We start from the raw sequence: 12,150 nt of genomic DNA on the forward strand, positions 1-12,150 counted from the left end.
TTGTTGTATTTTTATATTTGTGTATTTTTACACCACCACCACATTATTTTGAACACTGTAGTTTTATAATAATTTTTTTTTTTTTTTTTTTGAGACTGAGTCTCGCTCTGTCACCCAGGCTGGAGTGCAGTGGTGCGATCTCGGCTCACTGCAAGCTCCGCCTCCCGGGTTCACGCCATTCTCCTGCCTCAGCCTCACGAGTAGCTGGGACTACAGGCGCCCACCACCACGCCCGGCTAATTTTTCGTATTTTTTAGTAGAGACAGGGTTTCACCGTGTTAGTCAGGATGGTGTCGATCTCTTGATCTGGTGTTCCGCCTGTCTTGGCCTCCCAAAGTGCTGGGATTACAGGCTTGAGCCACCGCGCCCGGCCTATAATAAATCTTAAAATCATGCAGTGACAGTCCTTCAAATTTAATTTTCTTTTTCAAAGTTACTTTGGCTGAACTATGTCCCTATCTTTTCTGTATTGATTTTTGAATTGGCTCATTAATTTCTACAAAAACTCTTTTGGAATTCTGATTGTGATTACATTGAATCTACAAGTCAATTTGGGCTGAATTGAAACCTTAAAAATACTGATTTTTCTGACTCTTGAATAAAGTATGTCCCTCCATTTATTTAGGTATTTTAAAATTTCTCTGAGCAATGTTTTGCAGTTTTCTCATACAGATATTTTTACATATTTTATTAGTTTACCATATATATTTCATAGTTTCAATGCTACTGTACATGGAAATTATCATTGGTAATTTTAATTTCCAAATGTTTATTGCTAGTATGGAGAAATATAATAGACTTTTATATATTAACCTTATATTCCGAAACCTTGATAAACTTATTTCTTTCTTCTGGTAACTTTTTTTGTAGACTTCATCAGATTTTCTATGTAAATAGTCATGCTGTGTGCCAGCCGAAGCACTTTTATTTTTCCCTTCCAATGCTTTTATTTCTTTTCCTTGCTTGAACCTCCCGTTCAATGCGAAATAAAAGTAGTGAGAACCATATCCTTATTTGGAACTTGATCCTGAGAAGAGATCATTCAGTATTACACCACTAAGTATGGTGTAAACTGTATGTTTCATAGACGTCCTTAATCAGTTTTAGGAAGTTCCCTTTTATTCCTCGCATTCTTAGAGGATTGATCAGGAATAGGTGTTAATTTTATCTAATATTTTTCTACATCTATTGAGAGGATTATATATACATTTTTATTAAAAACATTTCTAGTCTTTTGTTTTTTTTGTTAAAAATTTCTAGTCTTTTAATGTGAATTACACTCATTCATTATATAAGGTTAAAACAATTTAGGATTTCATTATATTAATGAATTATATCTGTTATGTGCATTATATTATCGGTTATTTCTTTTAAAATTTGGCTTAGAATGTTTGCAACTATATTTATGGGTTTTTTGGTTTGGTTCGTTTTGTTTTGGTCTTTTAGAGGTAGAGTCTTACTCTGTTGCCCAGGCTGGACTGCAGTGGCATGACCACAGGTTACTGAAGCTTTGACCTCCCAGGCTGAAGTGATCCTCCTGCCTCAGCCTCCAAAGTAGCTGGGACAACAGTGACCACAGGCATGCACCATCATCCCCAGTTAATTATTTGAATCACAGAGAGAGAGACAGGCTCTTCCTATGTTGCCCTGGCTGGCCTTGAAATCCTGGGTTCAAGTGATCCTCCTGCCTCAGCCTCTCAAAGTGCTGGGATTACAAGTGTGACCCACTTTGCCTGGCCAGTAATTTTTTTTTTTTTTTTTTTGAGGTGGAGTCTTGCTCTGTCGCCCAGGCTGGAGTGCAATGGCACAATCTTGGCTCATTGCAACTTCTGCCTCCCAGGTTCAGACGATTCTCCTACCTCCGCCTCCCGGGTAGCTGGGATTACAGGTGCCTGCCACTATACCCAGCACATTTTTGCATTTTTAGTAGAGATGGGGTTTCACCATGTTGGCCAGGCTGGTCTCGAACTCCTGACCTCAGGTGATCTGCCCGCTGAGGCCCCCAAAGTGCTGGGATTACAGGTGTGAGCCACCGTGCCCAGCTGTGGCTAGTATTTTTAAACGTAGTTTTCTTTTCTTTTTATGGCTTTGCCTTGTTTGAATATCAGATATTTCTCAATGTCAATTTTTCTGGAAGATTTGGTTTACAGTTAGTACTATTTCTTCATTAAATGTTTGATACAATTTACCCCTGAAGTCATCTGGGCATATGGTTTTCTGTGTTGTAAGGTTTTTAACTACAGATTCAGTTTCTTTTTTTCTTTTTTTTTTCGAGACCAAGATTTGCTTTGTCGCCCAGGCTGCAGTGCAGTGGCACCATCTCAGTTCACTGCAACCTCCGCCTCCTGAGTTCAAGCGATTTTCCTGCCTCAGCCCCCGGACTAGCTGGGATTACAGGCGTGAGCCACCATGGCCGTCTAATTTTTGTATTTTAGTAAAGACGGGGTTTCACCATGCTGGCCAGGCTGGTCTCGAACTCCTGACCTTGTGATCCGCCCGCCTCAGCCTCCCGAAGTGCAGGGATTACAGGCGTGAGCCACTGCGCCTGGCCAGATTCAGTTTCTTTTTTCTTTTTTTTTTTTTTTTTTGAGACGGAGTCTCGCTCTGTCGCCAAGGCTGGAGTGCAGTGGCCGGATCTCAGCTCACTGCAAGCTCCGCCTCCCGGGTTCACGCCATTCTCCTGCCTCAGCCTCCCGAGTAGTTGGGACTACAGGCGCCCGCCACCGCGCCCGGCTAGTTTTTTGTATTTTTTAGTAGAGACGGGGTTTCACCGGGTTAGCCAGGATGGTCTCGATCTCCTGACCTCGTGATCTGCCCGTCTCGGCCTCCCAAAGTGCTGGGATTACAGGCTTGAGCCACCGCGCCCGGCCCGATTCAGTTTCTTTAGATGTTGAGCTGTTCGAAGGATTCCTTCTTCGATGAGCTTTGGTGATTACTTTCAAGGAATTTATGAGCTTCATCTAAGTTGTTTAATTTATTGGGTTACCATTTTAAAAAAATTATTTTAATAGCTGTAGAATCTTTAGTATTGCCACTTCCTTCCTGACAGTGTTAATTGTATGTTTTTTGTTTTCAACTAATGCTAGAGATTTATCAGTTTCATTTTTCTTCTCAAAAAAGCTATTTGGTCAACAGAGACAAGATGGCCAAATAGACGCAGCCAGGAAGCACCACTCCTGCTGACAGAAAGGGAGACTGGGAACCCTGTTCAGGTTCTGGAACACCAGGACCAGTTCCTGGCCCTGAACAACCCTTGGCAAGGCAGCCCACTCTCGCCGTGGACCTCTAGGATCCCAGTCACAGGAGATCCTACAACTCCCCGTAAACATTTGAACTGGCGTGGAGATATGCCCTACAAGCAGGCAGAGGCAGAACTCCAGCCTGCATAGAGCCCGGTTTTTTGTTGTTTGTTTTGCGTTGGGGGCAGTTCCAGTGGAACATGGCCATACGCACCCATCCCCCAAGGCTACCGGTCTTCTTCCGAATAACTCTAACCCCACTGACTGCTGTCCAAAGAGAAAAGCAGGGTCAACTTTCCCTTGGGAGTGGGGCACTTCTGTTCCCCAGGACCTCCTGCCCTCCAGCCCCTCTCAAGTCCTCTGCCTGGCCGCTCTAGGAGCGTGTTAATGGTGCAGCCTCCACTGCTCATCCTGGGTGCTTTGCAGGCCGACTGCCTAACGGAGTTCTTTCCCAGCCGCTTGGGAGCACTTCTAATCCCCCGTCGCAGCCCGTGCTCGGACCTGGGGTGCAGGATGGCGGATGTGCTGGCAGCGGCCAAAGCCCTGGGCTGCGGCCTGCAGCTCCGCAGTGCAGAACCCAGATTCATGGCCTGCACTCCAGCGGGCGAGGAGTCCCGAGTCTCAGAAAACCGAGGGAGTGACATGCCCAGGTTAGGGACAGGCGCGGAAGAAAGGTCTGCCAGCCATGGGTTTCTGCCTGAGGGAGCTGCCCAGCCCGGACAACCTAACAAAGGAAATGCAGGCATGACGATAGTGACTGGAGGGGACTCTCCCAAGGCTTAAGAGCTGACCTGGTGGGGTCAGCTCCCCTTGCTGGGCCACACCACCGGACATTGCTGCGAACTCGCTGAAACGTAAAAAAGACCCGCAACGCTGGCCGTTACTTTATGCGCCATCTGCTGGATGATAGCCCAAATTACACCAAAAATATTCTGGCAATATATTAAATATTGGCCTGGGAAATCCAGGGCAAGAATCCAGCCACAAAGATTTTGTACAGAGCCTTGGCCCTCTGACAGCACTCATAAATGAAGTAAAGGACTAGATTCAACTTACACCACAGTTAAAGGAATACCAGCCCTCTCAGATGAGAAAGAATTTTACCAATTAAAAAGTAAGAGTGTCCCCTTACCTCCAAATGAGCACATTAGCTCCCCAGCAATGGCTCTTAACCAGAGTGAAATGACACAGACACAGAAATTAGAATCTGGATGGTAAGGAAGCTCACTGAGACTCAGGAAGCTGTTGAAACCCAATCCAAGGAATCCAGCAAAACGATCCAAGAGCTGAAAGATAAAAAAAAAAATTTTTTTTTTTTTTTTTTTTTGGAGCTAGAATCTCGCTCTGTCACTCAGGCTAGAGTACAGTGGCACGATCTCAGCTCACTGCGACCTACACCTTCCAGGTTAAAGAGATTCTCCTGCCTCAGCCTCCCAAGTAGCTAGGATTACAGGCGAACGCCACCACGCCTGGTTAATTGTTTGTATTTTTTGGCAGAGACAGGGTTTCGCCATGTTGGCCAGGCTGGTCTTGAACTCCTGACCTCAAGTGATCCACCTGCCTTGGCCTTCCAAAGTGCTGGGATTACAGGCGTGAACCACTACACCCAGCCTGAAAAAAAAAAAAAAAAGTTTTAAGAAAGAACCATACTGAACTTCTGGAATTAACAAATTTACTACAAGAATTTCATAATACATTTGGAAGCATTAATAGCAGCATAGACCAAGCCGTGAAGAAATTCGAAGACTAGTTCTTTGAATTAACTTAGTCAGACAAAAATAAAGAAGAATTTTTTTAAAATGGACAATAGAAATATGGAATTATATAAAGAGACCAAACCTATAACTCATTGGTATTCTTAAGAGAGGAGAGAGAGTAAGCTATCTGGAAAATGTATTTGAGGATATGATCCATGACAATTTCTCCACTCTCACTAGAGATGTTAACACAAACATTTAAGAAACACAGGGCCTGGCATGGTGGCTCATGCCTGAATCCCAGCACCTTGGAGGCCAAGGCGGGAGGATCACTTGAGGTTAGGAGCTCAAGACCAGCCTGGCCAACATGGCAAACCCTGTCTCTACTAAAAATACAAAAATTAGCTGGGCGTGGTGGTGCATGCCTGTAATCCCAGCTACTTGGGAGGCTGAGGCAGGAGAATTGCTTGAACCTGGGAAGCAGAGGTTGCAGTGAGCCAAGATCCCGCCATTGCACTCCAGCCCAGGCAACAAGAGTGAAACTCCATCTCAAAAAAAAGAAGTGCAGATAACCCCCATGAGATACTAGACGCAACAGGCATTCCCAAGGCACATAGTTATCAGATTCATCAAGGTCAATGCAAAAGAAAAAATGTAAATGCATCTAGAGAGAAGGGTCAGGTCACTTATGAAAGGAGAACCATCAGGCTAGTAGCAGACCTCTAAGCAAAAACCTTACAAGCCAGGAGAGATTGGGGCCTATTTTCAGTGCTCTTAAAGAAAAGGAATTCCAACCAAAAAATTTATGTCCTGATAAACTAAGCTTGACAGGTGAAGGGGAAATAAAATTCTCAGACAAGTAAATGTTAAGGGAATTTGTTACCACTAGACTAGCCTTACAAGACGTCTTTATAGGAGTGCTAAAGATGGAAATGAAAGAATGACACCTGCTATCACAAAAATACATTTAACCACATAGCCCACCAACAATATAAAGCAACTATGCAATAGAAACTACAAAGTCATCAGCTAAGAACATGATGACAGGATCAATGTCACATATCAATACTAACTCTAGGCCAGGCGCACTGGCTTACACCTGCAATCACGGCACTTTGGGAGGTCGAGGTGGGCAGATCACTTCAGGTCAGGAGTTTACAACCAGCCTAGCCAACATGGTGAAATCCTGTCTCTACTAAAAAATACAAAAATTAGCTGAGTGTGGTGGCGTGTGCCTGTGGTCCCAGCTACACAAGAGGCTGAGGCAGGAGAATCACTTGAACCCAGGAGGTAGAGATTGCAGTGAGCCGAGATCATGCCACTGCACTCCAGCCTGGGCAACAGAACTAGACTCTGTCTCAAAAAAAAAAAAAAAATTATTCTGGTTTGGTGATGCGTGCCTGTAATCCCAGCTACTTGGGAGGCTGAGGCATTAGAATCTCTTGAACCCAGGAGGTGGAGTTCGCAGTAAGCTGAGATCGTGCCACTGCACTCTAGCCTGGGTGACACAGTGGGACTCTGTCTCAAAAAATTAAATAAAATAAAAAATAAAAATATAATCAAAGAGGAACTGAATGAAATTGAGTTGCAAAACACCGTATGAAAGATCAATGAAACCAAGAGCTGGTCTTTGAACGAATAATCATGATTGATAGGCCATAAGGTAGGTTGATAAAAAAAAAAAAGAAAAGAGAAGATCTGAATAAGCACAATCAGAAATTACAAAGATGACATTACAACCAATTCCTCAGAAATACAAAGGATCCTAAGAGACCATTATGAAAACCTCCATGCAAATTAAAAATCTAGAGGAAATGGATACATTCCTGGAAACATGTACCTTCTAAGATTGAACCAGAAAGAAAGCAAAAACCTGAACAGACCACTAACAAATTCAAAAATTGAAACAATAATAAAAAATCTACCAACCAATAACACTCCTGAACCAGATGGCTTCACAGCTGAATTATAGCAGATGGACAAAGAAGAAGTCGTACCAATTCTACTGAAATTATTACAAAAAAATTGAGGAAGGGGCTCCTCCCTAACTCATTCTATGAAGATTTGGACACAACAAAAAAAGAAAACTTGAGGCCAACATCCTCAATAAACGTAGATGCAAAAATTCTCAGCAAAACACCAGCAAACCAAATCCAGTGGCACATCAAAAAGTTAATTCACCACAATCAGTTGGGTGCAGTGGCTCATGCCTGTAATTCCAGCACTCTGGGAGTCTGAAGCAGGAGTGTTGCTTGAGCTCAGGAGCTCGAGACCAGCCTGGGCAACATAGCGAGACAGGTCTCTAAAAAGAATAAAAATTAATAATACCAAAAAAAAGTTAATTAACCACAATGAAGTAGGCTATATCTAGGATTCAAGGTTGGTTTGACATATGCAAATCAATATATGTGACTCACCACATAAACAGAATTTAAAATAAAAATCATATGATCATCTCAATAGACATGGAAAAACCTTTCAATAAAATCCAACCTCTTCTTATGGTTAAAGAAGAAAAACCTCAAAAAACTAGACATTAAAGAAAGATAACCTCAAAATAATAAGCGTCGTCTATGACAAACCCACAGACAACATTATATTGAATGGGCGAAAGCTGGAAAAATTTCCCTTGAAAACTGGAACAAGACAAGGATGTCCACTTTCTCCACTCCTATTCAGCGTAGTACCAAAAATCCTAGCCAGAGCAATCAGGCAAGAGAAAGACATAAAAGGTATCCAAATAGGAAAAGAAGTCAGACTATCTCCCTTCACTGACAACATGATTCTATACCTAGAAAACTCTAAAGACTTCACCAACATGCTCCTAAAACTGATAAATGATGTTAGCAAAGTTTCAGGATACAAAATCAGTGTACACAAATTAGTAGCATTTCTAAACACCAGTAACATTCTAGCTGATGGCCAAATTAAGAACATAATCGTGCTTACAATAACCACAAATAAAATGATTATTGGGAGTACAACTTGGGAGTACAACTAAACAAGGAGGTGAAAGATCTCTGCAAGGAGAACTATAAAACACTGCTGGAAGAAATCAGAGACAACACAAATAAATGGAAAAACATGCCACGCCCATGGATTGGAAGAATCAACATTGTTAAAATGGCACACTGCCCAAAGCAATGTACAGATTCAATGCTATCACCATCAAATTACAACCATCATTTTTCACAGAATTAGAAAAAAAAATCCTAAGATTCATGTAGAACCAAAAAAGAGCCTGAATAGTCAAAACAATCCAAAGCAAAAAGAACAAAACTGGAGGCATCATGTCACCCAACTTCAAACTATATTATAAGGCTACAATAACCCAAAGAGCATGGTAGTAGTACAAAAACAGACACACAGACTGAGGGAACAGAATAGAGAACCCAGAAATAAAGTTGCACATCTACAGTTATCTGATCTTGGACAAAGTTGACAAAGACGACCAATAGGAAAGGACTCTCTGTTCAATAAAAGCTGCTGGAATATACTGGCTAGCCATATGCAGAAGACTGAAACTGGTGAAACCCTACCTTTCATCATACATAAAAATTGATTCAAGATGGATTAAAGATTTAAGATCTCAAACTATAAAATTCTAGAAATAAATCGAGAAAATACCCTACTCAACATCAGCTATGGCAAATAATTTATGGCTAAATCCTTAAAACCAATGGCAACAAAAACAAAAATCAACACTAGTACCTAATTAAACTAAAAAGGTTTGCATAGCAAAAGAAACTATCAACAGAGAAATTAGACAATCTACAGAATAGGAGAAAATGTTAGTAAAGTATGCATCTGACAAAGGTGTAATAATCCAGAATCTATAAGAAATTTAGTCTGGGCTTGGTGGCTCACACCTATAATCCCGTCACTTTGGGAGGCCAAGGTGGATGGATCACCTGAGGTCAGGAGTTCGAGACCAACCTGGCTAACATGGTGACACCCCATCTCTACTAAAAATGCAAAAATTAGCCAGGTGTGGCGGTACGTGCCTGTAGTCCCAAGTACTCAGGAGACTGAGGCAGGAGAATCACTTGAACCTGGGAGGTAGAGACTGCAGTGAGCCGAGATTATACACCATTGCACTCCAGCCTGGGCAACAAGAGTGAAACTCCATTTCAAAAAAAAAAAAAAAAAAGTTAAAAAAAAATCAGCAAGCAAGAAACAAATAATCCCATTAAAAAGAAGCAAAGGACATGAACAGACACTTCATGAAAGAGGGCATACAAAGCGGCCTTTAAACATATGAAAAAATGATCATCATCACTAATCATTAGAGAAATGCAAATTAAAACCACAATGAGACACCATCTCTCAACAGTCAGAATGGGTATTATTAAATAGTCATAAAACAACAGATGGTGGCAAGGCTGCAGAGAAAAGAGAATGCTTATACCCTGTTGGTGGGAATGTAAATTAGTTCAGCCACTATAAAAAGCAGTTTGGAGATTTCTGAAAGAACTTAGAACTATGATTCAATCCAGCAATCTCATTACTGGGTATATATCCAAAGGAAAATAAATCATTCTACCAAAAAGCACATGCACTCATATGCTCATCACACCACTATTCACAATAGCAAAGACATGGAATCAACCTAGGTGTCCATTGACAGTGGATTGTATAAGGAAAATGTGGTACATATACACAATGGAATACTACACAGCCATAAAAAAGAATGAAATCATGTCATTTGTAACAACATGGAGGCAGTTGGTGGCCATTATCCCAAGTGAATTATCATAGGAACAGTGAACCAAATACTGCATGTATTCACTTATAAGTGGGAGCTAAGCATTGAGTATGCATGGACATAATAATGAGAACAATAGATACTGGGGACTACTAGAAGGGGGAAGGAGGGAGGAAGGGAAACATCAGCTGAAAAACTACCTATTGGGTACTGTGCTCACTTCCTAGGTGACAGGATCCTCTGAACTCCAAACCTTAGCATCATGAAATTTACCCATGTAACAAACCTGCACATGTACCCACTGAATCTAGAATAAAAGTTGAAATTGCTTTTTTAAAAAGCTCTTTGTTTCATTGACTTTGTCTATACATTTTTGTTTCCTATTTCATTAATTTCTACTTTGATTGCTATTGTTTCTTTTTTCTACTTAGTTGGGTTTTAATTTCCTCTTCTTTTTCTTGTTTCTTAATATGGAAGCTGAGTTCATTGATTTGAGGCATTTCTTCTTTTTCATATAGTCATGCAGTGCTTTAAACTTTCCTTTAAATATTGCTTTGGTGGTATACAACAAATTCTGATATGGTGATTTTTCATATTTATCCATTTCAAAACACTTTATAATTTCCCTTCAAATTTCCTCTTTGATTCATTGATTATTTAGAATGTGTTAATTTCCAAATACTTGGCAATTTTCCAGAAATCATTATACTATTAGTTTCCATGTGAGAAGAAACATATTTTTATGACTTAAATCCTTAAATTTATTGAGACATTTTATGGCCAAAAATATGATCTATCTTGGCAAATTTTCCATGTACATTGACGGAGAATATGTAATCTGTTGTTGTTGGATGGAATGTTGTTAAAATGTACATCAAATAAATGCAGACAATAATTTGATCCAAGTCTTTTTTCTTTTCTTTACTTTTTTTTTTTTTTTTTGAGAAAGAGTCTTGGTGTCTGTCGGCCAGGCTGGAGTACAGTGGCCGGGGTGCAACCTCCACCTCCCGGGTTCAAGCGATTCTCCTGTCTCAGCCTCCTGCGAAGCTGGGATTACAGGCGTGTGCCACCATGCCTGGCTACATATATGTGTGTGTGTGTATATATATATGTGTATATATATATGTGTGTGTGTGTGTGTGTATATGTGTGTGTGTATAGTTTTTTGAGACAGAGTTTTGCTTTTGTCCCCTAGGCTGGAGTGCAATGGCACGATCTTGGTTCACTGCAACCTCCGCCTCCTGGGTTCAAGTGATTCTCCTGCCTCAGCCTCCCCAGTAGCTGGGATTACAGTACAGGCATGCAACACCACACCCCTCTAATTTTTGTATTCTTGGTTTCGTCAAGTTGGCCAAGCTGGCCATGAACTCCAGACCTCTGGTGATCCACCCGACTCGCCTCCCAAAGTGCTCGGATGACAGACGTGAGTCACCACCCCCGGTCTGGTTCAAGTCTGTTATATCCTTGCTGATATTTTTTGTTTATTATCATATCAATGATTGAAAAAGGAGTATCTAACCTTTGATGATAATTATGATTTTGTCTGCTTCTCCTGTAGTTCTATCAGTTTTTGCTTTGTATATTTTAAAGCTCTGATAATCAAGGCATAAATACTATGGATTTTCATTCTCTCTTGATGAATTGACCTCTAATCAAGTAATCTTTTTTATTCCTGTTAGTAATGTTTGTTCTGAAATTTATTAGTCTGAAATTAGTACAGCAACTCCTGCTTTTCTTTGATTAATATTGGCATGATTTTTTTTATCCTTTTACTTTTAACCTATTTTTTTGTCTTTAAACAGAGTATATTTCTTTTAGCTGACATACATTTGGGCTTGTTATTTTCATCATTTAACAATTTCTTTTGGGTGTGTAAAACATTTACATTTAATGCAATTTTGATATAATTATACTTAAGTCTGTCATCTTGATATTTGTTTTCAATTTGTCTCAACTCTCCTTTGATCTTTTTCCTGTTTTTTTTTCCCCCGCATTCTTTTAGATTAATTGAATTTTGTTTACTATCCTATTTATCCCCTGTTGGCTTACTAGCTATTACTCTGTTTTATTTTTCGTTGCATTATGATTTATAAAATATCAAACTTACTGCACTCTACATTAAAGTGTTATCATACAACTTTATGTTTAGGATAAGAATCTCACATTGGTAGACTTCTATTTCTCTTCTTCCAGTCTTCATGCTAATGTTGTTATATAATTTATTTTTATGTGTGTTATAAACACCAAAACTCTTTTTATTATTTTTAAGTAGTAAATTGTTTAAAGGCATTTAAATAATAAGAACAAAATCATATGTATTTACCTATGTAGTTACTATTTCCAAAGATAATCATTTGTTTTTCTAGTCCTGCTTTATCATCATTTGACGTTGTCATTTTTCCTGAAGAATTTTTTTTTTTTTTTGAGACTGAGTCTCTGTCGCCCAAGCTGGAGTGCAGTGGTGTCATCTCTGCTCACTACAAGCTCCGCCTCCCGGGTTCACGCCATT

Source organism: Macaca mulatta, chromosome 11 (genome assembly GCF_049350105.2).
Source record: "Macaca mulatta isolate MMU2019108-1 chromosome 11, T2T-MMU8v2.0, whole genome shotgun sequence".
In the NCBI taxonomy this organism is placed as follows: domain Eukaryota; kingdom Metazoa; phylum Chordata; class Mammalia; order Primates; family Cercopithecidae; genus Macaca; species Macaca mulatta.